General features: G+C 43.8%; 1 protein-coding gene across 19 annotated transcripts in view; it reads right to left on the bottom strand.

Annotated features, from left to right (window-relative positions):
* MYT1L (myelin transcription factor 1 like) overlaps window positions 1-26,104 on the bottom strand; it is a 703,503-nt gene that overhangs the window by 448,496 nt on the left and 228,903 nt on the right. For all 19 annotated transcript variants that reach the window (XM_068280353.1, XM_068280352.1, XM_068280366.1 and 16 more), the window contains one exon: window positions 24,478-24,590. The gene's annotated coding sequence lies outside the window, so the exon portion shown is untranslated. The remainder of the gene's footprint in view (window positions 1-24,477; window positions 24,591-26,104) is intronic.

Genomic DNA, 26,104 nt, shown 5'->3' with positions numbered 1-26,104 from the left:
AGCAGATACAGTATATTCTTTGCTTTTATTTTCATATCACATTTCTCCTAAATCTGAGAGTGAACACTAAAAAAAGGATAGGTAAACTAAATAAGTATTGTCTTATTAGATGATGTATTTATCTTCAGTTACTACTGCATTTTCTTCTACTTTAAGGCATTCTGGTATAAATTAGGGTGGGACTCAGATGTTTCCATATTATGGAGCCAAGACAATTCGGAAGGTATTGCTGGGTTCTTCCCATTTATAAAATGCATCATGTTAACATTGGCTTTCTCCACACCTGCAACTGCTGGCTTCTATTTTCCTAAGTTAAGACTCTGAATTTGGTCTTCCCACACAATGCATAGCTAGCAGTATTAGTTAGGGAACAATTTCTTTTGGTAGCTATGTAACAGCAGCCAACACAACCTACATTACAATAACCAGGAGAGCCTCGCAAACCTTAGTCTGTTTTATCCTTGTCCCCTCAGAGGCCTCTTTAAATCAGTAAAAGATCCTTGGTGTCTAATAGGAGTGCGAGGGGTTATCAGCTCATACAGCCCATATTGTTATACAATACTGTACCCTGGCTGCTAATAACCACACTAATGATAATGCTAGTTATTAAGTATTAAACCCCAATGAGGCACAGAGGCTAGATGAGGTGATCCTTATTCTGTTGGTATGTAGGTCATTACTGATTCAGCTCTTCCTCTCCATCGTATACAGCACTGTGCATGAGTGGGAAGGGTATGCTTAGTAAGTGTGTTCTTTTGCATTGTAATACATATGGGTTCAGGGAAGGGGTGGTGCTAAAACCAAGTCACATGGTTGTTCTCATTTATCACCACTTCCAACCTGTCCTTATTTTACATCTCCTGTGGAAAGATAGAATAGTTATGTGGAACATGCTCAAAGGCCTTTTGAGCATATTTTGTATATGTTTAACTGGTTACAAAGGAGGTGACAGAGAAGGAGAAGGGTCTGTGTAATAGAGGAGAGCTCTGAAAAATTATAGTGCTGTTGAAACTATTACTGTATTTTTTGGACTATAAGACTCACTTTGTGTGTGTGTGTGTGTGTGTGTGGGGGGGGGGGGGTTGTGTCTTATAGTCTGAGTCTTATATACCAGGGCTTTTCAACCCTGTCCTCAAGTACCACCAACAGTGCATGTTTTGTGGAAATCCACAGAGGTAGTTAAACAGCTCTGCTGAGACACTAATTACCTCACCTGTGCATGTTTGTGGTTTTCTGCAAAACGTGTACTGTTGGTTGTGCTTGAGGACAGGGTTGGGAAGCCCTGTTATATACTATGCAGGAACTGAAGCCGCATGGTGATTGGCTGGCTACCGGACTCATTCAAACTAACAAGGAAGTAAGAGAGATGCGATCGTCCAGGACCTGGTAATGTATAATTTAACCTCTTCTGCCTCTCACACTGAACCCTCCCTCTACCTATGCCTAAACCTAACTGCTCCACCCATGCTGCCTAACCCTGGACTACACAACCCCCCCCTCCACTGAACTATTGAACTGAACTATTCCACCCCCACTGAACTATTCCACCCCCGCTGCCTAACTCTATCCCCCTGCCTCTAGCTACTCGCTGCCACCATAGGCAGAAATAGTACAGGCCATGATTAGCGGCAAGGAGATTAAATTATGATCTCCGATAAATAGCGCTATTAACTGGGCGCCATACTTTAACCTTATTGCCGCTAAACACAGGTTGTACTATTGCCGCCTATAGCAGCACTTTTTTTATAGGTGCGCGTCCTGCGCCATTTCTGTGTGCTCCCATACAGAGATGATATTTACCACTACAGGACCAACAAGGAGCATGCAACAGTGAGGAGGGTGCCATGTGAGTCCCTGAGGTCCAGGGGTCCTGCTGCAGTCCCAACCTCTGCATCCCCCATTGATACACCACTGATTGCACGGCTTTAGTAAATAAACGTGTATCAAGGATAGTTGTCAACGTTTCAAACAGGTTTCCATTTTAATGACACCACTGAGCCAGTATATAAATGGAAATGTTACCTGAAAAAAAAGGATGTAATCATATTGAGCTACACAAAAATACACAAACGTTTTAATAGGTAAATAACAAACACTTGGGACCACCTATACAAATCACATAGGAGTTATGCATAGACGTCCAGCTGTTTGTCACCTGTCGGGCAAGTCCCAGCATGCTTTTCTCCTCAATATAGCTATCAGGTCATGCTCAGTCTATTAGCTCTAGAAGTGGTGTGGCTGCACGATGCCCTTGTCTGAATTAGAGAATAAAAGAAGATCCCTGCATAGAGCTATTGCCATCCCGCTAGGTAAATAACACTGAGATGCCAGCATGACTACGCTGCCAAGGTCACTGACAGATCACACATCCTGGGCGTTGGTTAAATCGCACATAACCTTGTAAATCTCCTTGCTACTGAATGTGTCAGAGGCTTCTCTTTCTGCGATGCCTTCCTGGCTCAATTATCTCTGAATGGCACAGGCCAGCCTCCTCCGCCGCCAAGAGTTCCATTGATAAATAGCTCATATAAACAAAGACTACGAAAAACCCAGAGAGATCTCTAAATGTAAGCCTAACGCTGGGATTTATAGACACATAAATGCCTATAAAAACACCAACTCTCCTGTCTTGCCATGTTTTTATAGCTGACATTCTAGGCCAGGCTATACAATCTTCTCTCTGGGATTTTCAATAGCTGGGCTTTGGGAGACCTCTGTGCAATACTTGATAAGCTTCGCTATTCTTAAAGGGAGACTACAACACGTTTCCAGTAAAAATCCATCTTGGACGATTCTTACTCATTTAAAGCAAACCTGAAGTGAAAATTAACTGATACCTGCATAGTTTTATCTATAGTCCTTATCCTAATTAAGACTTTGTTGGAGTGCTACAGTTTTATTTTGTATCTAAAAGTTAAAAAGGTAAGTTTAGTCTGGAGTGCACTACTGGAAAACACATTCAGCAAAGTGTGCTCCCAACCTTATTTCCACAGCTTCAGAGGGGAGGATTTTACAATGCAGAAACAGCTTTTTTGACTCTTCTCTGAATACTTCTGTGTTATTAGTGTTGTAACGAAAATGTCCATCAGAAACTTAATACAATGGCAAGTATGAAAAAGATATAAAAGAAAGTAAGAAAAGAGGTAGCAATACACTCCTATTTGATAACTTAAAGAGTCAATTTAAAGAGACTCTGAAGCGAGAATAAATCTCGCTTCAGAGCTCATAGTTAGCAGGGGCACGCGTGCCCCTGCTAAACCGCCACAATAGCGCCGCTAAACTGGGGTCCCTTGACCCCCAAACCCCCCACTGCGACACTTGGTCGCAGACTTGGTCGCTCCTGGAGGCAGGGCTAACGGCTGCAGCCCTGCCTCCAGTCGCGTCTGTCAGCGGCGCATCGCCGCCACTCCCTCGCCCCTCTCAGTGAAGGAAGACTGAGAGGGGTGGGGGAGAGGCGGAGATACGCTCTGACAGACGTGCGTGGGGCAGGGCTGCGGCGGTTAGCCCTGCCCCAACCAGGAAGCGCTCCCCCGCATTACGGAGGGGATTTGGGGGATCAGAGACCCCCGTTAAGCCGCGGGATAGCGGCGGTTTAGCAGGGGCACACATGCCCCTGCTAACTCTGAGGTCTGAAGCGAGATTTATTCTCGCTTCAGACTCTCTTTAAGAAAAAAAGATACTTATTATTTGTTACTTTAAAGAGTAACTGTCAGGCTGCAAAAGCTAATTTAAACCTCTATTCTCCTGTGTTAAACAGTTTAGAAGGAAGTCAAAAAGGCAATACTGAAGTTAAAAATCTCTCTTACTTTTAATGTGTGCTTATCAGCAAAGCTGTTAGACCCAAGCTCTCAAAATGACGAAAAGCCGCATACCATACTGCAAAGCATTCTGGGGCTGCTTGGGTCCTCCCCTCGGCTGCTAGTGAGAAAGTACAGGCTCATGTTACAACAGGGTAGCAGTGAAAAATCTCCAGGCAGAGTACACTGCAGGAGTCCGCTATTGTTCCTAGCCACATGGCTAATCAATATTCACTGCACAGTAGTGTTATTCATTACGGATCTTTTGTGTGAGTGAATCATCAGGAAGCAGGCAGGACATGAGGACACATTTGGCTTCATAGGAGACAGACAAACATGGAACCTGCCATGAGCTGTCAGGAGCATCATTCTCTGCAAATACTATATAAAAATTCTGTGAAATCCAAATGTGGACTGTGAAATGCATATGTAATGTAAGTACAGCCAATCTTTAGCTACTGATATATGTGTTTTTTTTCTCTGAGACACTATACCTAACAGCTCCTCTTTAAAAAAAAAAAATCAACTCTAGGATGTAATGCATTTCACCAGAAGCAGTCCGCTTCATCAGGCAAAAAAAAAAAAAACTAATATAACAATAGCATGTACTCATACATACTCATATATATGTATATATATATATATATATATATATATATATATATATATATATCCCATAGAATAAAATAGATTAAAATAAATAAAATAAACTATAAATTACAGCTGCCCGAGGCCCGGGCCTTTGCGGCTTTTCCAGAAATCTGGCCCTGCTGTTAGTTGGACCTTTGTTTAGTTACATGGGACAGCTTTCAAGCTGAGTGGGTTGAATTATTATTATTACTAAAATACAGACTTTAAATAAACCCCAAATTAAACTTTACTCATTGGAGTTGTGAATCTATTACATATATATATATATATATATATATATATATATATATATATATATATATATACCAGCAATTACAAAGCTTTACCGCATGCGGTAATGCAGAAAACAGCTGATTTTACAGATCATTTAGTCAAATGTCAATTCACTTAGGCTGTTACCCCTTGGCAAGCCAAAATTTCTGACCAGTGAGCTAAATAACCGACTTGTGTGGTAAATACCCCAACATGTCAGTGGATGTCAATTCATGAAGATCAGAGCATGTGGTAGAGCCAGGAGAGGGTAGTTAGCTCAAGCTCTGATGTGTCAGAAGCTAGCCAATACTGTTCAATAGCAAATGACAGACAACAGAAAGCACAAAGCAGAGAGCCAATAGAAAGAGCCTCCACCTCCTGCTTCTCACCCAATTTGCTCCAACACTCTTGAAGGGGGGCTGTTCAGAATGGCAGTGGAGAAAGACACAGACTTTCTGCATCACTTTAGATGTGCAGATCTATGTAGGATTACACAGAAGAGTGGCTTGTAGTGTCATGTAAGCGCATCTACAGGGATGCAGGAAGCTTTTTCCTCTCCTACAAGCTGTCACGGATACAGGAACCTCTCTACTCTACATGAGCTACACTACCGAGCAGGGCTTGAGGAATTTTAAGAACATTTTTCTGTACATTACCAAACTTCTACCGCACCTCTGTAAATCTTTGTGAATTAGAAAAAAGTGTAAAATACCAAATGCTGTATTTTACCGACCTGATTTCTTTGTATGGAACAGCCCTTTGCAAACGCTGGCCATTGTGAAGAAAGCAAAATCCCCCCAAAATTGTATTAAACATGGAGTAAAGACACAAAAGAAGTAAAGTGCATCAGGCCCATGGCACTAGGCAGAGCGAGCGGCGTCACATGGAGTTAGACAGCAAGAGAGAGACATACAGAACAACATGAGGAACGTCAGAGATGGTATAAGAGAGAGATATACAGAACAGCATGAGGGGAGGCAGAGATGGAATAAGAGAGAGACCGTAGAGGAAGGGAATGAGCAGGAGAGGGGGACACGAGGTGAGACACAGGCGGAGGCATACAGAGACACAGAGGCAGAGGTAGGCCTGCTGAGAGTCACTGTGGGAAGAGACAAAGAAGTGGAAGAAACGCATAGCAGTCCTGCGAGTGGTATAATTAGCAGGCAGTCTGCCATAAGCCAAGATGCACTATTTTGTTTTGAAGCATCTCATCTTACATGCCATTTTCTGCTCCCAGCGGAGAGGTAAAATGGCTCTGCTGGAAACCGACACCTCCCAGAGAAACTTATAGAAGAGCGGTCTAGCCTGCTACCTGGCTCTGAAGGTTTGGTTTATCTTGCATTTGCATGACAGGCGACACCTCTTTGAGTCTGCACAAATATTGCTACTTTGTAATCTTCCTCATTGTATAGCACTGCATGGGACTGTGGCTTCAATCAAATGCATGTACTACCCGGAGGTGTTCTGATCTTCAAATCAAATTTTGATGCTGAGAAATGATAATGGATTAAAGAAACAGAGCACGCAACAAGGCTCACGAGCTAAAAAACCTTATAGTATAAAGTAAAGGCAGCTAAAAATATACACTTGGGATAACCCAAAGCTATGAGGGTGAGTTGTCTCCACAAAGATAATTCAATTCATACCTTTTGTTTACACATGTTCAGTTATTTAAAGACCCATACACATGCTAGATTAAAGTTGGCAGTAGCTTTCTACTCCCGACAGCCAAGTGGATTAATGCAGCTGAGCGAAGGCCGATAGCTTTATTCTCCCCGCTCCTCACAGGAGCCTATAGGCACAGATGTCCTAGCACTGTAGACTTTGCCCTCCATGAACCTACAACCCCCTGAAAAAACTGCACCGCAATTGTGCTGGCTGTCCCAGCTGTCAATTCTCCCTTACTTTTCTTTCCAGTCATAGGTAGCTACAGGTGCCCCCCTAGTATTAGGTAGCCAGAAGTACCCTCAATATTAACCACTTTATCCACAAGTCAGTAGATATACGTCCTCTGTGACTTCATCTAAGCCACAAGTCAGTAGATATACGCCTTGTAGCAGAAGCAGTGCTGTGCAGGATTGGGCTTGCTCCTGTGCACATTTCTGGCACTATCTGATGCAGCACTAATTGGTGAATGGGGATATATGTTTCCTGAGCTAATGAGATTGACTTTTACTACTAAAAATACTTTTCTTTTCTCATTTCATAGTGAAAAATACACTCTGTAACATTATTTCAGTATCAAATATCTTCACCATAAATTGTGACCGGAACATAATAGCCAAAGAATAGCCAAACAAAATTTGTGTTTGTTATCTACAGTAGCACTTTTTATTTTTAAACTGGAATTGGTAAAACTGAGAAATACATGTTTTTTCAATTTTTTTCTTTGTTTTCCCAATAAAATTCATAGAAAACAAAATTGTTCGAGGGAAAAAAAATGGCATACAATGAAAGCCTAGATTGTCTTGAAAAAAAAACAATATATATTTAATTTCTATGTCCTAAGTAGGGATACAGTTATTTCTGATTAAATAGGGACATAGCTAAACTGTCAAAACTGCTCTGGTCAATAAGTGGGAAAAAAGGTCTGGATGCGAAGTGGTTAAGTAGCTAGAGGTGCCCCCAAGTATTAGGTAGCTAGAGGAACCTCAGTATTATGTAGCTAGTGCCCCTGACTGGAAGGAGATCTCATCAGTGGAATCAGCAGGGTGACCGCTGAGCGGATCGTTCAGAAACAGTGTTATCAGTCTGCAGACAGACTATACACATGCTCTACTATCGCTGGAACGCCCGCCCAGTGGGAGGGTCCGATGGACCCGTCGTTCCTTATAGTAGTGCGTGTGTACGCACCTTTATTCACAAGCAATTTAGGTAAATAAACCCAGAGAACCCATCACAGACACAGAGAAACCAGCGATAACACTTAAATGTAGATCTAGCAGTGCATTACTCTAACTTACATTATGCAGAAGTTGTGCAAGTAAGAATCAAAGAGTCAAAACAGAAGAGAGGAAACTCATTCAGCAATTCAAGTATCTTTTTTTGTTGTTGTTTTTGTAGTCAGCTATTGAATTTACCATAGCTGTTTAGCCTGATCACCTTTGCAGCAGCACTGTTCTGTGACTGGAGTTATACTTTAGAGATGATCTTGCCTGTACAGGAGCATGGCACAGAGTCATTGTCGTGCGGTACGGTTGAAGGCATTGCCATGGAAGCACATGTTAATACAGTATAAGGACAGCAGCTGTGCTTTATCCTACTGAGCTGAGGCAAAGGCTGCTCTCACTCTTTAAATATAAATAAGTGTGTTCTTCATGAGGTGAATTGTACAGTTCATAATATGTTTCTCCCTGAAGAGTTACATAAGAAAACATGTGCAGGGAAAAAAAAAGATAACCCAGCTCACACCTATCTTGTATGCAGAGAAATTTGCACCAGCGCTAAGCTAGCAGAGTTGTAATACTTCCCCACCAGCAACTAACCACACAAAGCTTAATATATAGCTAACACTAACATTTAAAGAGGAACTGTGACAAAAATCTTAAAATTTAAAACACATACAAATAAGAAGTACATTTCTTACAGAATAAAATGAGCCATAAATGACTTTTCTCCTATGTTGCTGTCACTTACAGTAGGTAGTGGAAATATGACGTTACCGACATGTTTTTGGTTAGTCCATCTCTTCATGGGGATTCTCAGCATGGCCTTTATTCTATATAAAGACACTCCCTGAAAAAGATTTATACAATGATGCTGGACAGCCTCCCTATCTACCGTACACTTTTTTGGCAGTTGGACGGAGCAACTGCCATTTACTAAATGCTTTTAAAAATAAAGAAAACCCTAAGAACTCCCCCCCCCCCATGAGAAGATGGGCTAGTCCAAAATCTGATACTAATGTCAGATTTCAACTACTTACTGTAAGTGACAGCAAAATAGGAGAAAAGAAATGTATGGCTCATTTAACTCCGGAAGAAACCTACTTCTTATTTGTATATGTGAACATGTATTTTAAATTTTAAGATTTTTGTGACAGAGGTCCTTTAACCCTCATGCTAACTGTTACCATAGTGTTAGCCCTGAAGGCCATGTTACACAGCTGACTCCTTTTACAAAGACACATCAGTAGCTGGAAATATCTTGCTATATCCAGTAATACCACTAGTAGTGGTCCAAGTATTTTGGTGCTCCAACACCAACTACTAAAGAAGCAACACTGCTTTCTAGCAGCGACCAACACCATTTAATATGGTAGCTGTAGTTGGGGATTTATTGCTAGTAATGTATTGTTGGTGAAGAATTAGCCTGCATTGATGCACTAAACTCCGGTAATATTGCTGTCCACGGAGAACACAACGCAATATCACCGTTGTTACCAGCAGAGTGTTCCATGAGTTACACTATTAGCATGACCTGCGGTACTCCAGTAGCACAAATGTTGCTACGGTGAAGCTCTTTACCATAGCAACACTATTCGAGTACTGTGGGTCTCCCTTATAGCGTAACTTGCAGTACACACTGCCGGTAGTAACAGCTGATATTGACGTGCACTGTCTACACACAGCAATATCACCGCAGTTTAGTGCATTAACCTCTATGTCTTTTGCATTTAGAGGCGTATCTAGAGGGGTGCAGGCATGGCTTGTGTCATGGGCGCCACAGCATAAGGGGGGGCTTCTGTGCTGCGCCCCCATGCCTGCCACTGCTGTGCCCCCCATGCCTGCTCCTGTGCGCCCCCATACCTGCTCCTGCGCTACGCCGCCATGACTGCTCCTTCCCCCTTCCCCCCGTCACTCAGATCAGATTAATTCTGTTATCTGGGAGAAGTGGATTCTTAATTCATGTATGTAGGGCACACTTGGCTTGGTGTTTGAAAATACAGGGAATAAGGAGAGATATTTCCAAAAAAAGCTTCAATATCCCGAGCCAAAAAACACAGTCAACCATGCCACAGATATGCGAGAAAGCATGTGGTTTTTAGAGGGGAAAAGGGCTCTGGGGAGGTGTGGGGTGCAATTTCAGTGTTTGCTTTAAGCGCTATGTTACCTGGATACGCCCCTGTCTGCATTGCATTGCAATTTCCATCAAAGCCTGTATCACATACAGATCTGTTTGAACTTGCAGGAGACAAGCCCACCCCTATTACTTAGTTTGCATATTGTCTGCCAGCTGACCAGGCCTTCCTGATTACACATTGCTCTAGCTCTGTGTATATAAGGAGAGCACATTGTCGGTTCGCCGACAATTAGGTTCGCTATCTAAGGGCAGCTTTCAAATGGTGAAAAAATGACTTTACCCAAAATTCACCCGTAATTCATCAGAAATAAGCATCACATAAAGGTAACATTATCTTTGTTGTAATTTACTTGTATTGCTGAACACTATTGCTGCCTATCTAGATCACCTCTGCATTTGAATCTGAGCTGCATTGCCTACAATCCACCCCACCAAATAAAAACAAACTGCACTGATACTTTACTAATCGCTGCTCCATTGTCCTAGTCAAGCCCACCACTAAGTATTCTACAGCCTCTGCTACACCATTTTCCCTACCTACCTTACCACCACTCCCAGTGCAACAGTATGTATCCCCAAAACATCATTATGCATACCTCCCTCATACCTGCTCCTCTTTCCCCTGATCACCCGCCCTATTGGTGCCCCATGTTCTGGCTCCATCTGCTTCTCCCCCTGGTCCCTTGTCCACTTCTCGCCACACATTTTAACCCCGCACACGCATACCCCCTACACCAGCACCATAATACGTTCTGTTAGACACCCTCTCAACAGATGCAGCTATTGTCTGCACCCTCACCCTTTAGATGGTAAGCCTCTGGCAGGGCCCTCCTCCCTTAGTGTTTCTAGCTTGATTATGCAATCTTACTGTCAATCACCCCTCTTGTGGACTAAAACTGTCTATATTTTGACCTATGACACTATATTGTTATCAAATAATTTGCATGATCTTATTTTGTTGTGAGTTTCCTGTATGTCCTACCTTGTATGTTAACCCATTTATCTATTGTGCAGCGCTGCGTAATATGTTGGCGTTTTATAAATACAATAAATAAAAATGATAATAACATACAATACCATCGCATCACAACGCAATACAATGATATTCCAATGGGACCCGCACATTGACTGCAGTGTGATGCATTCCGTCGAGGTAATGCCCAGCATGCAGTGAGCTTACATGGCAGTGTGCGCATTTACAGTGGCAGGGAGGCATACTTTCATTGTACTTACTTGCCTCACAGTATGGTGACACAGCAACACTACACTACTGTGTGACGAGACTTTTTTTCAGCGACATTGCACTGCAATCTTATCACAATGCAAGGAGCACAGTGTGAATGGAGCTTGACCCTTTCTGCACTTTCTTACAGAAAGTTATGCTAATTAGCGCTATCTAGCCACAATACTGTGTGGCAGGGGAGTAACCAGAACTGAGCCCCCCTGCAAAACTTTGGATGCCCCCCCCCCCCCCCCCACCGGTTTCTGCACAGATAAACTGAGAACCAAAGGGGCCACCCTGCAGTGTTAGGAATTCTTGAGCAAGGACTTTTTACTGAATAGGTACTGACGGGAGGCAGGATTCACACCCTGGTTTCCCATGTCAAAGGCAGAGCCCTTAACCAGTACTTTCCAGCTCCAGAATTATTAGGAAAACATCTGCTAAAAAAAAAACAAAAAAAAAAAAACACATAGACGTTATGCACTGGGATACCACTACCAGTCCTTATATCCACCGTTTAAACTGCTCCCTTTATGTTCACTTAAAGTAAATGGGACTCTGTTAAACAAAAAAGAAGAAGAAACTAGATACTTACCTAAGGTGAGGGAAGACTCTGGGTCCTAATGAGCCTTCCCTCTCCTCTCCCGGTGCCCTTATTACAGCAGCAGCTCCTCCATTTGAATCCCCTGCAGCGGGGGACTTCGGAAGTCTTCAGGAGCCCAGTCCTCCTGAAGGTGGCTCCATACTGCGCACGAGCGAGCACCATCTCACGCACATGCAGTATGGAGCCACCTGTCTTCAGGAGGACTGGGCTCCTGAAGACTCCCGAAGTCACCTTTGCCTGGCGGAAGGAGCGGTATTTGACCAAATTAGTCAAATACTGCTTCCGGGGACAGCGCTGCACCGAGGGCACCGGGAGAGGAGAGGGAAGTCTCATTAGGACTCAGAGCCTTCCCTCGCCTTAGCTAAGTATCTGGCTTTTTTTTAAACAGCAGTTCCCATTTACTTTAAGCTGTTACATAATTGCTTTGATTATGTTCATATCTTTGCACCCGTATGGCCAACTTTGTTCTCATGCTTTGCTTTATATATGAGAGATTAAACCTGTGAGTTTAGCTGTTAAATGGCCTGTTTATTTAGCTGCCTTATTTGAATCACCTTCCCTTATTTATTACAGTGAACTTGTTTGTAAATATATCACACCGGCATTTTGAATGGCCCCCTCTGTCTGCCCTTGACTATGTAGTAACCATTGCTTACATTCCAAGCACACTCGGGAATCGGTAAATCAGACTTAAGAAGATTAACGGAGTCCATAAAGCTGGCATATGCATGTAAATGAGTGGGCTGCTTTCTTCACGTTCCAAGTTCCAAGTGTCGGAAGTATAGGTAAACATATATTATATTTGTATGAAAACACAGATTTACATTTCTGAGCGCTGTGAATATTTATGAAGACCGGCTTCTGTGATTGTTGCGATTCTCAAAAAAAAGGTGCACTACGACACATAGAGTTAGAAGGCTTTATCGCTTAGAGGCAGGAGTGAACTACACAGTGCACTCCTGCTGCTGGAGTCATTCCCTCTCCTTTACTAGATGAAACCCTGCCCACCTTTCTTCATGGGGAGCTAGGCGTTCGAAGCCGCCACAGCAAATGTAGCTACATGTAGGCTGTGAATTGAAATTCTTAGTGCTGTCAATGGCCTCGATTCATAAAGCATTACCTCATGCGGTAATGCTGAAAACATCAGACTTTACCGACCATTTAGCAAAATGGCAATTCATAAAGGCTGTTACCGCATGAAAAGCTGACATTACCGACCAGGGAGATAAATTACCGACTTGGCTGCAGTTACCGACAACACATGTCAGTAAATTGTCAGCAAATGTCAATTCATAAAGCCTTCAACAAGCGGTAAGCCTGGCGGTAGTTACCGACACCTCCGGTGAGGTCTTAACAAGTTACCGACAGCTCTGACAGCTCTGATTAATGCAAAGTGCAGAGAGCTGAAGTCTGTTTGATTCATCTGTGGAGAGAGCCAGAGAGCCCTCTGTGTGAATCATTTCAGCAGGCAGGGAAAGACTGTGTGACTCATCTGTCTGAGTCATCAGTGGAAAGAGCCGTCTGTGTGAGTAATTTCTGCAGGCAGGGAAAGACTGTGTGACTCATCTGTCTGAGTCATCAGTGGGAGAGCCAGAGAGAGCCGTCTGTGTGATTCATTTCTGCAGGGCAAAGAGGGAATCGGGACACTGCTCTACTCTACCGCTCAATGGGCTGCGGTAATTTACCGACCTCCAAGGGCAGCTGGGGAAATCTTTATGAATTAGCACACAGACCGGGAAAATACCGAGTGTGGTATTTTCCCGACAAGATTTTGTTTATCGCACTGCTGTTTATGAATCGAGGCTAATGTGTGTTGGGCAGACTGTGGCACAGGCACAAGATGTCGGGCAGAAGGATGCTACGCAGCGGGCCCCAGTGTGTGTGAATTGTAAACTGGGTCCCCCAAAGGACTCTATACATTACAGTTCATATGGAGCACCCAAATTTGCCAAGGACAGCCGCAGTGTCTGTGGTTTAGGCCTCGTTCACTCAAGCGTTTTTTGGGTAGCAGCATCTCGTTTAGCTGATGCCAAATACTTTTCTGCTACCGAGCAAAAAAGCATTTGCCAACATTCTTTTTGTTGTCAAGTTGCATTTTGACACCTGTAGGGGGACACAGAACCTCCAAACATAGCCAATCGTGGACAATACAGGTAGTGTCCAGGATGAGGTGAGGCGATGTGATCTACCCTGGCATTTACTCAAACAATGGGAAATGCCGATACCATTGTTTAATTACTTATTGCTGAAGAGGCAGTATATCTACGCCCTGCATGACTTTACTTATCATCCCAGGGGCATAGATATACATACCTTGCCGCGATCACTGCTGCGGCTGCCCCCAGTGTCGGCCTGGGAGGTGGAAAAACGGAGAAAATCCACCTGCTGGCCAAGCAGCAGTAACACTGTGTTATTACTCCCAATAGAAACCTGTAGCATGTTTTCACTGTGAGCAACAACACCTGATTACTGATACAACAACAAATTATCCTGTAGGCATTTGTCCCTCTCCTGGTTATTCAAAAATATCCATCAACAACATGTAATTCATAAAAATATCCAAAATGTTATTCATTATTAGAAGCTAAAACCTACATAATCATCTATTTGATTGCATTTATTTAATCCCACAAAACCATTATCCCAAAAAGGACACCACCCCCCTAAAAACACACACACATATATATTGCCCTTTGTATGGCTAAAAAGTCCCCTCGCCAGGATCGCCCCCAGCTATACTGCCTCCCAACTGTCCATATCAAACCTGGGCGTCCCCCATATCAAACCTGGGCGTCCCCAGTTGAACAAAAATTCAAAAAGACCAGCGTTTTTACATCTGAGTGAAGCAGGATGTTAGTTGGACTTATAGTTCACTGGAGCTATCATGTTAAAAGCAGACAGTCCACATATGCATGTGTTGAGCTTTCAAGGTTATGAAACAACTGTAATCCAAAAGCCAAAAGCCAAAACAGTCATAGGTTCTCTTTACTTTAGCAGTCCATGTGGCTAGTAACAACAAAGGCCCAATCGCAGCCAGGCATCCACAGATTAAACCTGCCCATTGAGCTCATTCATCTTTAAGATCAGAATCATTATAGGCCAATTCGCAGCCATAGATCCTCTGATGTAAAGGTACATATATTATGTCACTTATCATATGGGCAAGAAGATTATACAGCGATCATTTGCCAGCATGGAACAATCTCACCCATCTTGATGGCTCACGTGGCTTGTTGGTTATGAAGAGTTTGAAAAGTCCATGGATTGAGTGTTCCTTAGGGATGGATATGATGTCCCATTGAACTGTCAGCAGTACAGGAACACAGAGAAGATGTCCGCACACTCGCTGGTATGGTCCAAGGGTTTTTATTTTAATCCAACTCGCAAATACAGAAAATTGGCTGACATGTTTCGGATAAGATCCTTACTCATAGCCTAGGCTATGAGTAAGGATCTTATCCGAAACATGTCAGCCAATTTTCTGTATTTGCGAGTTGGATTAAAATAAAAACCCTTGGACCATACCAGCGAGTGTGCGGACATCTTCTCTGTGTTCCTGTTCTGCTGTCCGGTATCCAGCACCTTGCACAAGGTATCAGAGGTAGAGCGGACTTCCTCTACTGAACTGTCAGCAGTAGATGGCATCCAGTCTTGCAGTGCTGGTTGTAATATGGGGCGTCCAGGCGGGGGACTAGTTTCGCCGCACTTACGGCGTCATCAGAACTGTCATAGTGTAATGGTTAAGGGCACCGCCTCTGACACAGGAGACCTGGGTTCGAATCTGGGCTCTGCCTGTTCAGTAAGCCAGCACCTATTCAGTAGGAGACCTTAGGCAAGTCTTCCTAACACTGCTACTGCCTATAGAGCGCGCCCTAGTGGCTGCAGCTCTGGCGCTTTGAGTCCGCCAGGAGAAAAGCGCAATATAAATGTTATTTGTCTTGTCTTGTCATCCTATCTAAAAACGTTTCCTTGTTTAAATGCAGCCAAAGCGCTGATTACTGCCTCTTGGCCAGCAAGTGCATTTTCTCAGCTTTTCCAGCTTCCAGTCCGACACTGGCTGCCCCCACATGCCCACTCAACTTCTGGCACCCCGCTTCCCCACTCTCCATGGACAAAAACGCCAAGCCATTTACTGCCAGGTGCCAGAGGTGGAGTGATGCCGGGTCTTCGGGGCGGCTTTGCGGGACAACACACCACAGGTAACTATAGTTTACACTTTAACTATGCATGTATTTGTACTTGTATTGCTGGATGTCATGATTGTACAGTGTCTTGAACTTCTCGTGTATATATAGTATGTTCCCCAATATTTGTTTTGTAAATGTAAAGCGCTACGGAAAACATAGTAATAGGTTCAACACACTTATGACTTATCTCCCCATACTGGTCTCTTACCTTTTTGCATAATACACTTTCAACAATTAGTGAATAAAAAATATAAATAATGCAATGTGAAAAAGGAATAGAAAAACTTTAGTTACATCAAGACTCTTTTCTGAGTGAACTTATTATTATTATTATTTGGGCACTGGAGATAGCGCAAGTACGATATCAGTAAATTACTGATATTCTACTATGAATCTCTGCATAATTCATAGTTACATAGTTATTTTGGTTGAAAAAAGACATACGTCCATCGAGTTCAACCAGTACAAAATACAACTCCAGCCTGTCCCCCACATACCCCTGTTGATCCAGAGGAAGGCGAAAAAAACCCTTACAAGGCATGGTCCAATTAGCCCCAAAAGGGAAAAATTCCTTCCTGACTCCAGATGGCAATCAGATAAAATCCCTGGATCAACATCATTAGGCATAACCTAGTAATTGTAGCCATGGATGTCTTTCAACGCAAGGAAAGCATCTAAGCCCCCTTTAAATGCAGGTATAGAGTTTGACATAACGACTTCCTTTGGCAATGCATTCCACATCTTAATCACTCTTACTGTAAAAAACCCTTTCCTAAATAAATGGCTAAAACGTTTTTCCTCCATGCGCAGCTCATGTCCTCTAGTCCTTTGAGAAGGCCTAGGGACAAAAAGCTCATCCGCCAAGCTATTATATTGCCCTCTGATGTATTTATACATGTTAATTAGATCTCCTCTAAGGCGTCTTTTCTCTAGACTAAATAAACCCAGTTTAGCTAACCTTTCTTGGTAAGCGAGACCTTCCATCCCACGTATCAATTTTGTAGCTCGTCTCTGCACCTGCTCTAAAACTGCAATATCTTTTTTGTAATGTGGTGCCCAGAACTGAATTCCATATTCCAGATGTGGCCTTACTAGAGAGTTAAACAGGGGCAATATTATGCTAGCATCTTGAGTTTTTATTTCCCTTTTAATGCATCCCAAAATTTTGTTCGCTTTAGCTGCAGCGGCTTGGCATTGAGTATGATTATTTAACTTGTTGTCGATGAGTGCTCCTAAGTCCTTCTCCAAGTTTGATGTTCCCAACTGTATCCCATTTATTTTGTATGGTGCTAGACCATTGGTACGACCAAAATGCATGACTTTACATTTGTCAACATTGAATTTCATCTGCCATGTATGTGCCCATATAGCCATCCTATCCAGATCCTGTTGCAATATGACACTATCTTCCTGAGAGTTGATGATTCTGCACAATTTTGTATCATCTGCAAAAATAGCAACATTGCTCACTACTGCATCTACTAGGTCATTAATAAATAAATTGAAGAGCACTGGACCCAGTACAGACCCCTGTGGGACCCCACTGCTAACAGTCTCCCATTTTGAGTACGATCCATTGACCACAACTCTTTGTTTTCTGTCCATTAGCCAGTTCCCTATCCATGCACACAAACTCTTCCCCAGTCCTTGCATCCTCAACTTTTGCACCAGACTTCTGTGGGGAACAGTGTCGAAGGCCTTTGCACGTCCAAGTATATCACATCTACAGCATTCCCAATATCCATATTAGCATTCACTACCTCATAAAAGCTGAGCATGTTAGTCAAACAGGACCTGTCTTTAGTAAACCCATGTTGATGCTGAGAAATAAGATTATTTTCTACTATGAAGTCATGTATAGTATCTCTTAGTAACCCCTCAAATAGTTTGCATACAACTGATGTTAAGCTTACAGGTCTATAATTTCCTGGATCAGATTTTTTGCCCTTCTTAAATAATGGAACAACGTGGGCTGTACGCCAATCCACTGGGACTCTGCTAGTTGCAAGAGAGTCACAAAAGATAAGCTAAAGGGGCTTAGCTATAACTGAACTTAATTCTCTTAGGACCCGAGGATGCATGCCATCCGGGCCAGGTGCCTTGTCTATTTTTAATTTATTTAGTCCTGCCTTTACTTCTTCCTGCGTTAAGTATTTAATATTACAGTTAGAAGATTGAGACTCTTCTGCCTCTGTAATTTGCAACAGTGCTGTTTCCTTTGTGAAGACAGAAGCAAAGAAAGCATTTAATAACTCTGCCTTACCTTGGTCATCCACCATTGAGTTCCCACCCTCATCCTTTAGGATTCCTATACAGTCAACCTTTCTTTTTTTAGAGTTGATGTACTTGTAAAACTTTTTTGGGTTAGATTTGATATCCCTAGCGATTTGATTTTCAGCTTCGATCTTTGCCAGCCTAATTTCTTTTTTACAATTTTTTTTGCACTCCTTATAATTGCTTAGTGCAGCCTCAGTCCCCTCCTGTTTTAGGACCTTATAGGCATTCTTTTTCCTCTTCATTTTATCCCTAACCTTTCTATTCATCCATAGAGGCCTTTTTTTATTCCTAGACATTTTGTTTCCATATGGGATATACATACTACAATATTGATTGAGAATACGTTTAAAAGCTTGCCATTTCCCTTCAGTGTCCTTCCCTTGTAGTACATTATCCCAGTTCACCAAACTTAGTGCCTGCCTAATTTGATTGAACTTTGCTTTTCTAAAATTCATAGTTTTAGTGGTCCCGCTGCCCCGTGGCCTATCAGTCACCAGATCAAACGTTATCATGTTGTGATCACTATTTCCCAAATGTTCTTGAACCTGCACATTTGATACATTATCTTGTCTATTAGAAATGATCAGATCCAGTAACGCATTCCTCCTAGTTGGTTCCGTTACCATTTGAGTCAAGTAATTGTCCTGTAGTGCTGCCAGAAATCTGCTGCTTTTACCAGAATGGGTAGCCTCAATACCCCAGTCAATGTCTGGAAAGTTGAAGTCGCCCATAATTATGACCTCATTTTTACTTGCAGCTTTTTCAATCTGCTGTAGTAATCGCAGTTCTGCAGCTTCATTCGGATAGTAAAATATCAACAATCTTTATATTTTACTACAGCCTAACTTAAAGGGGCGCTATGGCGAAAAATGTTAAAATTTAAAATCTGTGCAAACATAAACAATTAAGAAGTACGTGTTTTCCAAAGTAAAATGAGCCATAAATTACTTTTCTCCTATGTTGCTGTCACTTACAGTAAGTAGTAGAAATCTGACAGAAGCAACAGGTTTTGGCCTAGTCCTAGTACTGAGCAGCACGGTGGCGTAGTGGTTAGCTCTCTCGCCTTGCAGCGCTGGGTCCCTGGTTCGAATCCCAGCCAGGGCACTATCGGCAAAGAGTTTGTATGTTCTCTTCGTGTCTGCGTGGGTTTCCTCCCACATTCCAAAAAACATACAGATATGTTAATTGGCTCCCCCTAAAAAAATTGGCCCTAGACTACAGTACTTACACTACATAATATAGACATATGGCAATGGTAGGGATTAGATTGTGAGCTCCTTTGAGGGACAGTTAGTGACAGGATATATATATATACACTGTACAGCGCTGCGTAATATGTTGGCGCTATATAAATAATAATAATAGTCCATCTCTCTCTGGGGGGATTCTCAGGGATTTATTTATTTTCAAAAATGCCAAAAAAAAAAACTGTAGCGAGCAAGGAAGCTGGCCAGCATCATTGTTTAAATACTTTTTAGGGAATATCTTTATAAAAAAATAAAGGCCTTGCTGAGAATACCCTATGCAGAGATGGACTAGTTCAAAACCTGTCGCTTCTGTCAGATTTCTAATACCTACTGTAAGTGACATCAGCATAGGAGAAAAGTAATTTATGGCTCATTTTACTCTGGAAAAAAAACACACTTCTTATTTGTCTATGTTTGCACATATTTTAAATTTAAAAAATTTTCACCATAGTGCTCCTTTAACCACTTTCACACCAGCCCTCTCTCTCGATGCCTAACCCTAACTGACTCCACCACTGATGCCTAACCTTAACTATCCTCCCACCCAAAGCCTAAACCTAACCGATGCCCACTGAGGCCTAAACCTAACCGACCCTGTACCGAGGCCTACCCCTAACCAACCTCCCGATGCCTAACACTAACAAACTCCCTCTCCGATGCCTACCACTAACCAACTCTCCCTCCGATGCCTAACACTAACCAACTCCCCCTCTGATGTCTAACACTAACCAACTTCCCCTCCGATGCCTGCCCAACACTAACCAACTCCCCCTCCAATGCCTAACACTAACCAACTCCCCCGACAATGCCCAACACTAAACAACTCTCCCTCCGATGCCTAACACTAACCAACTCCCCCTCCGATGCCTAACACTAACCAACTCCCCTGAAGATGCCTAACACTAACCAAATCCCCCGAAGATGCCTAACACTAACCAAGTCCCCCGATGATGCCTAACACTAACCAACTCCCCCGAAGATGCCTAACAATGACCAACTCCCCCTCTGATGCCTAACACTAACCAACTCCTCCGACGATGCCTAACACTAACCAACTCCCCCGAAGATGCCTAACACTAACCAACTCCCCCTCTGATGCCTAACACTAACCAACTCCCCCTCTGATGCCTAGCACTAACCAACTCCCCCTCCGATGCCTGCCCAACACTAACCAACTCCCCCTCCGATGCCTAACACTAACCAACTCCCCCGACAATGCCCAACACTAAACAACTCCCCCTCCGATGCCTAACACTAACCAACTCCCCCTCCGATGCCTGCCCAACACTAACCAACTCCCCCTCCGATGCCTAACACTAACCAACTCCCCCTCTGATGCCTAACACTAACCAACTCCCCCTCCGATGCCTGCCCACCACTAACCAACTCCCCCTCCGATGCCTAACACTAACCAACTCCCCCGACAATGCCCAACACTAAACAACTCCCCCTCCGATGCCTAACACTAACCAATTCCACCTCTGATGCCTAACACTAACCAACTCCCCCTCCGATGCCTGCCCAACACTAACCAACTCCCCCTCCGATGCCTAACACTAACCAACTCCCCCGACAATGCCCAACACTAAACAACTCCCCCTCCGATGCCTAACACTAACCAACTCCCCTGAAGATGCCTGCCCAACACTAACTAACTCCCTCTCCGATGCCTAACACTAACCAACTCCCCAGACATTGCTCAACACTAAACAACTCCCCCTCCGATGCCTAACTCTAACCAACTCCCCCGAAGATGCCTAACACTAACCAACTCCCCCGAAGATGCCTAACAATGACCAACTCCCCTCTGATGCCTAACACTAACCAAGTCCCCCGACAATGCCTAACACTAACCAACTCCCCCGAAGATGCCTAACACTAACCAACTCCCCTGAAGATGCCTAACACTAACCAACTCCCCGACAATACCTAGCCATAACCTACCTGCCCCCGCCGCATTACGTGCCAATACAACCGCCACCTTTGTTGCTGGGTGTACTAATTAACGGGCACAGGCAGCCTAAATACCATATTATTGAGCACCACAATTAACATTATGGTGCCCATTTTAACGTATTATCACCGGCATAGGCAAATGTAGTCAGATTTCTCATATGTTTGAGAATCGGGGCCTTTAGCGCCTTCAATCCCGCCCATCAATGCCTGCCATGCCCCACACCACACCCCTAGTAAGCTGGATAGTTTTTCTTTGTAAGATTTAATGTTAGATAGCCTGCCACTCACTTTAATACTAATGGGCTGTTCCCCAAAGCCCACATTTATATAGTTTTACCTCCGCATTATTCAATATTGTGCATTAAAATGCTTGTGATTATTATGTGTGTGAATGATCACCAAGTCTCTGTGGACTGCAGCAGTAAAATATAAAATGACTCCCCTTGCAGTAATTAATCCTAATCAAAAAAACAGCAATTGATTCTAATGTCCTATTCAGTGTGCTATTAATTATTATAGGACTCCTTTCGAAGGCATTTGATTGTAATTTTCCCCTCCAGGACGCAAAAGCAATACTCCTTTCAGCAAACAGAGTACCAGCTCTGGATTAAAATCATCACCATCAAAGAAACAAGAAATTATATAAGCCTTTCCATGTAGATGCAAACACGCCAATAGTCAATGTATGTAACTTAATGCAAAGGCAACATGGTATGTATGCAGTGGCACAAAGTGTGAAAAGGAGATCACAGAGAGATTGAAGAAGCATTAAAGAGAACCCGAGGCGGTTCATAGAGAGGGGCAGATGGGACACAGAGGCATGTTCTCTGCCTCATAACATGCCTGTGTGTCCCTACTTTGCCACTTTATACCCCCCCCCCCCACCGCCGGGCTATGGCCCCCCAAAATTAACAACAATATTTGTCGCTATCTCGAGGGCAAACATTGAGTAGAGGGACTCCCTGTTCAAAAAGCCCACTAGGGGGGTTCCTGCAGGATTTCCAGAGCTGCCATTAGGCAGCGCTCTCTCCCTGGCCACACCCCCTGCCACGTCCCCGCCTCCCTGCACGATGGAGGTGAGAATCAATCTTTCCTTCCAGTGCCTTGACCCAGAGGTCCCGAAAGTGAAAGTGGGCCAGTGCGGCCCACAGGAGCCGCGGAGAGTGACAGTTTTGGCGGCTACCTGATCCGCTCAGCCCCCTGTATCAGGTAGTCTAGGGTCTTTTTTAATTTTATGAGCCCACCTCAGGTTCTCTTTAAGGTGCTTACTAATTAACCAATCTTGATTGTACAATGTAACCACTTGGGGGACTACCTGAAGTATCCATTCAAAGTATATTCTCTTGATTTATCCTTCCACTACATAGCTTTGGCAAGATTGTACAATCAAGACTGTATCATTGATGGGCACCTTTAGCAATGTTTGGAATGATAGTGGCATATGGTTGGACCAAGCCCTGACAGTCCTGGGGCTTCTGGGAAAAGGCAGCTCTTAAATAGTGAAACTTAGTGCTGACGCTGTACAGATGTGTCATCAGCCTCCAGGCTAGTGACATGTTTGTAGCTATGGAAGAAGGAGGAGGGAGAACGAGCAACATATGACGGAGTGTATTCCAGTGCGCAGGGGTGAACAATATGATCAGGCACTGCTCGGGCATCAGAGATTTCTTGACATGTTGGATCTTTAGCAGGCATTGTGCAGCCGCTGTACACACACTGGGTTGACTCATGAATCTTGACCAAGGCGGTCTTTATTGTCCACCAAGGCCCAGTTCACTCTGGCATGTGTACGCAGCATTAGATTTCTTTCACACTTGAGCTGGAGAGATATTGCTCTGCAGAGCAGTGGTGGGTAAGGGGGTTGGAAACTGGTGGTTAAGAGAGGTGACATGAAAGATGGATGGGAAATCTCAGAGAGCACAATTTCCATTACTGCAGGAAGGGTGCTCTTCAGACATCTACATGCCCATTAGGGATATATGGCAATGAAGAGACAGGTGTTTTCCAAACCTGTGCACTCCTGCACCTTCATATGGGTTGAGAGAGTGTAGCTGTTTTATTTCTTGTCTGTCTGTTATAGAACAATCACACAAGCAGCCCTACCCCAGCCAATGATTTCAAGAGTTTTCCAGTAGACCTCAGTAGCAGCCCCGGGCTGCCCATGAGGCGGGGTGAGACAAATTCATCAGGTGGCGGAAGTGAGTGGGCAGTGCCTGCCTGGCAGTGGGGGGGGGGGGGGGTCTGCCAAGCTGGAGGGGGTAGCAGCCAGGAAAAGGGAAGCAGCGGGCACAGCAGTGGGGAGGGGGGTCAGACCCCCCTCCTTCACCTGGGGCTCTCCATCCGTGCCCCCCCCCCCCCTCCAGCTATTCACTAAATTTAGGACACGCAGCGAGCAGGAAATTACTAACTTCCTCCTTACTTGTATTCCACCGCTCACCGCGTCACTTCCTGCAATGCTGCCCACTGAAGTACAGTGGTGGAACGCAAGTAAGGAAGTAAGTGAGTAATTGCTTTCCTGCTACCTGCCTGCTGTAAATTTACCAAAAATAGCTGGAGGGGGAGTACAGATGGGGGAGCCCCAGGTGCGTAAGGGGGGTTTGACTCCCCTCCCCACCGCTGTGCCTGCTGCTCCCCCTTCTTGGCCGCAACCTCCTCCAGGTACCTATCAAAGGGGAGGGGGCATCCTCACGGGTTTGCCTCAAGTGGCAAAAAGTCTAGAACTGGCCCTGCTCAGTAGACCCTCATCCAGTAGTGTAAATATCAGTCTAAAGTCTCGTACACACGCTTGACTAAAGATGGCTGAGGTATGTGGGGTGTTTTACCCGAGGTTCGCCTCTGGTTCACTTTAATTTTAAAAGCAGTATACTTAAAATACATAGACTAACACCTATCAAACTGTAAGGCCTCTAAGAGCATTCCTCATTAAATAGAAGACATATCGGAATGTTGGAGATCTCCTGTCTGTCCCCCACACATATCCGCCAGGTGTCACAGAAGCAGTAAGGTAGCTCAGACTGTGATAGTTTCACTTGCTTCTTTTTCCTAACTATCCAGTTATTAGAGGAGCTTGGTTGTGTCATGTGAGTGATGCTAATAATACTCTGGCTCATTTTGTTTTCCTCAGGAATACATGTTTAATCAGAGGCATGGAAAGCACATTTCATCATTTAAAGGTTCATGTTTTAAAGGATGCACAGAAGTCCGGAGCATCTCTGAGGCTCAGAAAGAGATATTCATTAAGTATAAATGATTCTCCGCATACCTGGAATGTCCTGGTGGTATAATTGCTCTTTTGTTCCAGACTTCAACCTCTGAGCTGCTCAGGGAAGGGGTGAATCCAGGAGAGCCTCAGCTTCTGCAATTCTCTTTCATTTTCTAGAAATAGTAATAATAAATGTAACGGAAATACAGGAATTATAAGCATACAAACCGTAAAATTCAAGCTATCTATCTCTAAAAAGCTTCTTGGCACCTGACGAATAGAGCAAGGGGTTCATTTGGATACTCAAAATGATAACGACAACTAGAATGGTCTATCTATCTATCTATCTATCTATCTATCTATCTACCAAATGTATTTTCATTGTTATGAAAAGGGGTAGAAAAGGGCATTATTTCTATTCCAGAAGTTATTAATTAATTAACACAGTCATTAATTAATTAACACAGAGGCACTTTGCTTTGTACTAGATCTACATGAGTTGTATGCTCCGTTCATAAGCTGAGGAAGCGGGATATGCCTGCGAAATGCATTGCACTTTCTGAAGTATGTGAAAAAATATTTGGTTGAACTCTACTAATAGTTTGTTGTGTCTACTTGGAGGAGGGAAATCCACCTCGGCCTCCCCCGATTTTTTTAAACTTTTTATCGACTTTTATCCTATTGGCGCCTCTGCTTGCCTGTACATGTTCTTACTCCACCCTTGGTGTAGGGGTGTTGCCCCATTTTTTCTGATCTACAGAGAGAGACTTCTTAATCCTGAGTGGGGGCAGGTCTAATCTCACCACCTGTCTTCAAAGTGGTTGTCTGGAAGGTAACCCTGGTTTGTGAGTATTGATATCATATACTTACTTTGTCACACCGATATTACCAGTACATACTACACTATATTGGGCTCTTTGTGTCTCTTTTTGTATTAATTAACTAGTGTACTTCTTAGTTTCTTAAGGCTCATACGCACGACTCCAACTTAATGCACCACTGGAACGATTGTGGAACTTTCTCCGTGATCAGCGCACAACGCGTGCGCTGACACGGCGGAAATCCTCCACAAGCGTATATTTGCAGGCATCCAGCAAAAGGTGCTACGCACCTGTAGAGGGAAATTCCTGTCGGCAGATGGCGCTAGGGAGTGCAGAGGAACCAATCCTCTGTACCTCCACAAGTGCCAGACAGGAATTGTACGAAGCGCAGAACGCAATCGCAAGAGAGGCGATTGCGAATGAGATTGAGCAAAGGGATAGGTTGTATGTGTGTGCGCCAATACAGTCGCCACCCCGCGACCGCGCACACACAACAGCAGATACGAAATAGGAACGCGATCGCGAGAGGTGCGATCGCCAGACGTGACACAAGGCAGATCAGAATAGAATACGAGGGTAGCACAGGCACAGCAAATACAATAAGGAGATACGGAAAATAACAAACGCTAGCTAACCGTGAACACCACACTCATTCGCAACAGTGCACACGGTTATGCGCGATCTCCACGTGATAAGCACAATAGAGACAAGCACGCCTAACTAACCATTAACAGACAAACATGAAACAGAGGACGCGAGCGCTTGCTTAACGGTTACCTCACCGAGCTTGCAGCAAGCGTAGCGGACAAGACAGACACACAAAAACAGGGACAAACGAGAGATAGGATCCACAGCACTAGCGAAAA

The sequence above is a fragment of the Hyperolius riggenbachi genome, chromosome 4 (genome assembly GCF_040937935.1).
Source record: "Hyperolius riggenbachi isolate aHypRig1 chromosome 4, aHypRig1.pri, whole genome shotgun sequence".
Taxonomy (NCBI): domain Eukaryota; kingdom Metazoa; phylum Chordata; class Amphibia; order Anura; family Hyperoliidae; genus Hyperolius; species Hyperolius riggenbachi.
Note: the sequence above shows the minus strand (reverse complement) of the source record. Positions and strands in the feature narration are given on the sequence as shown.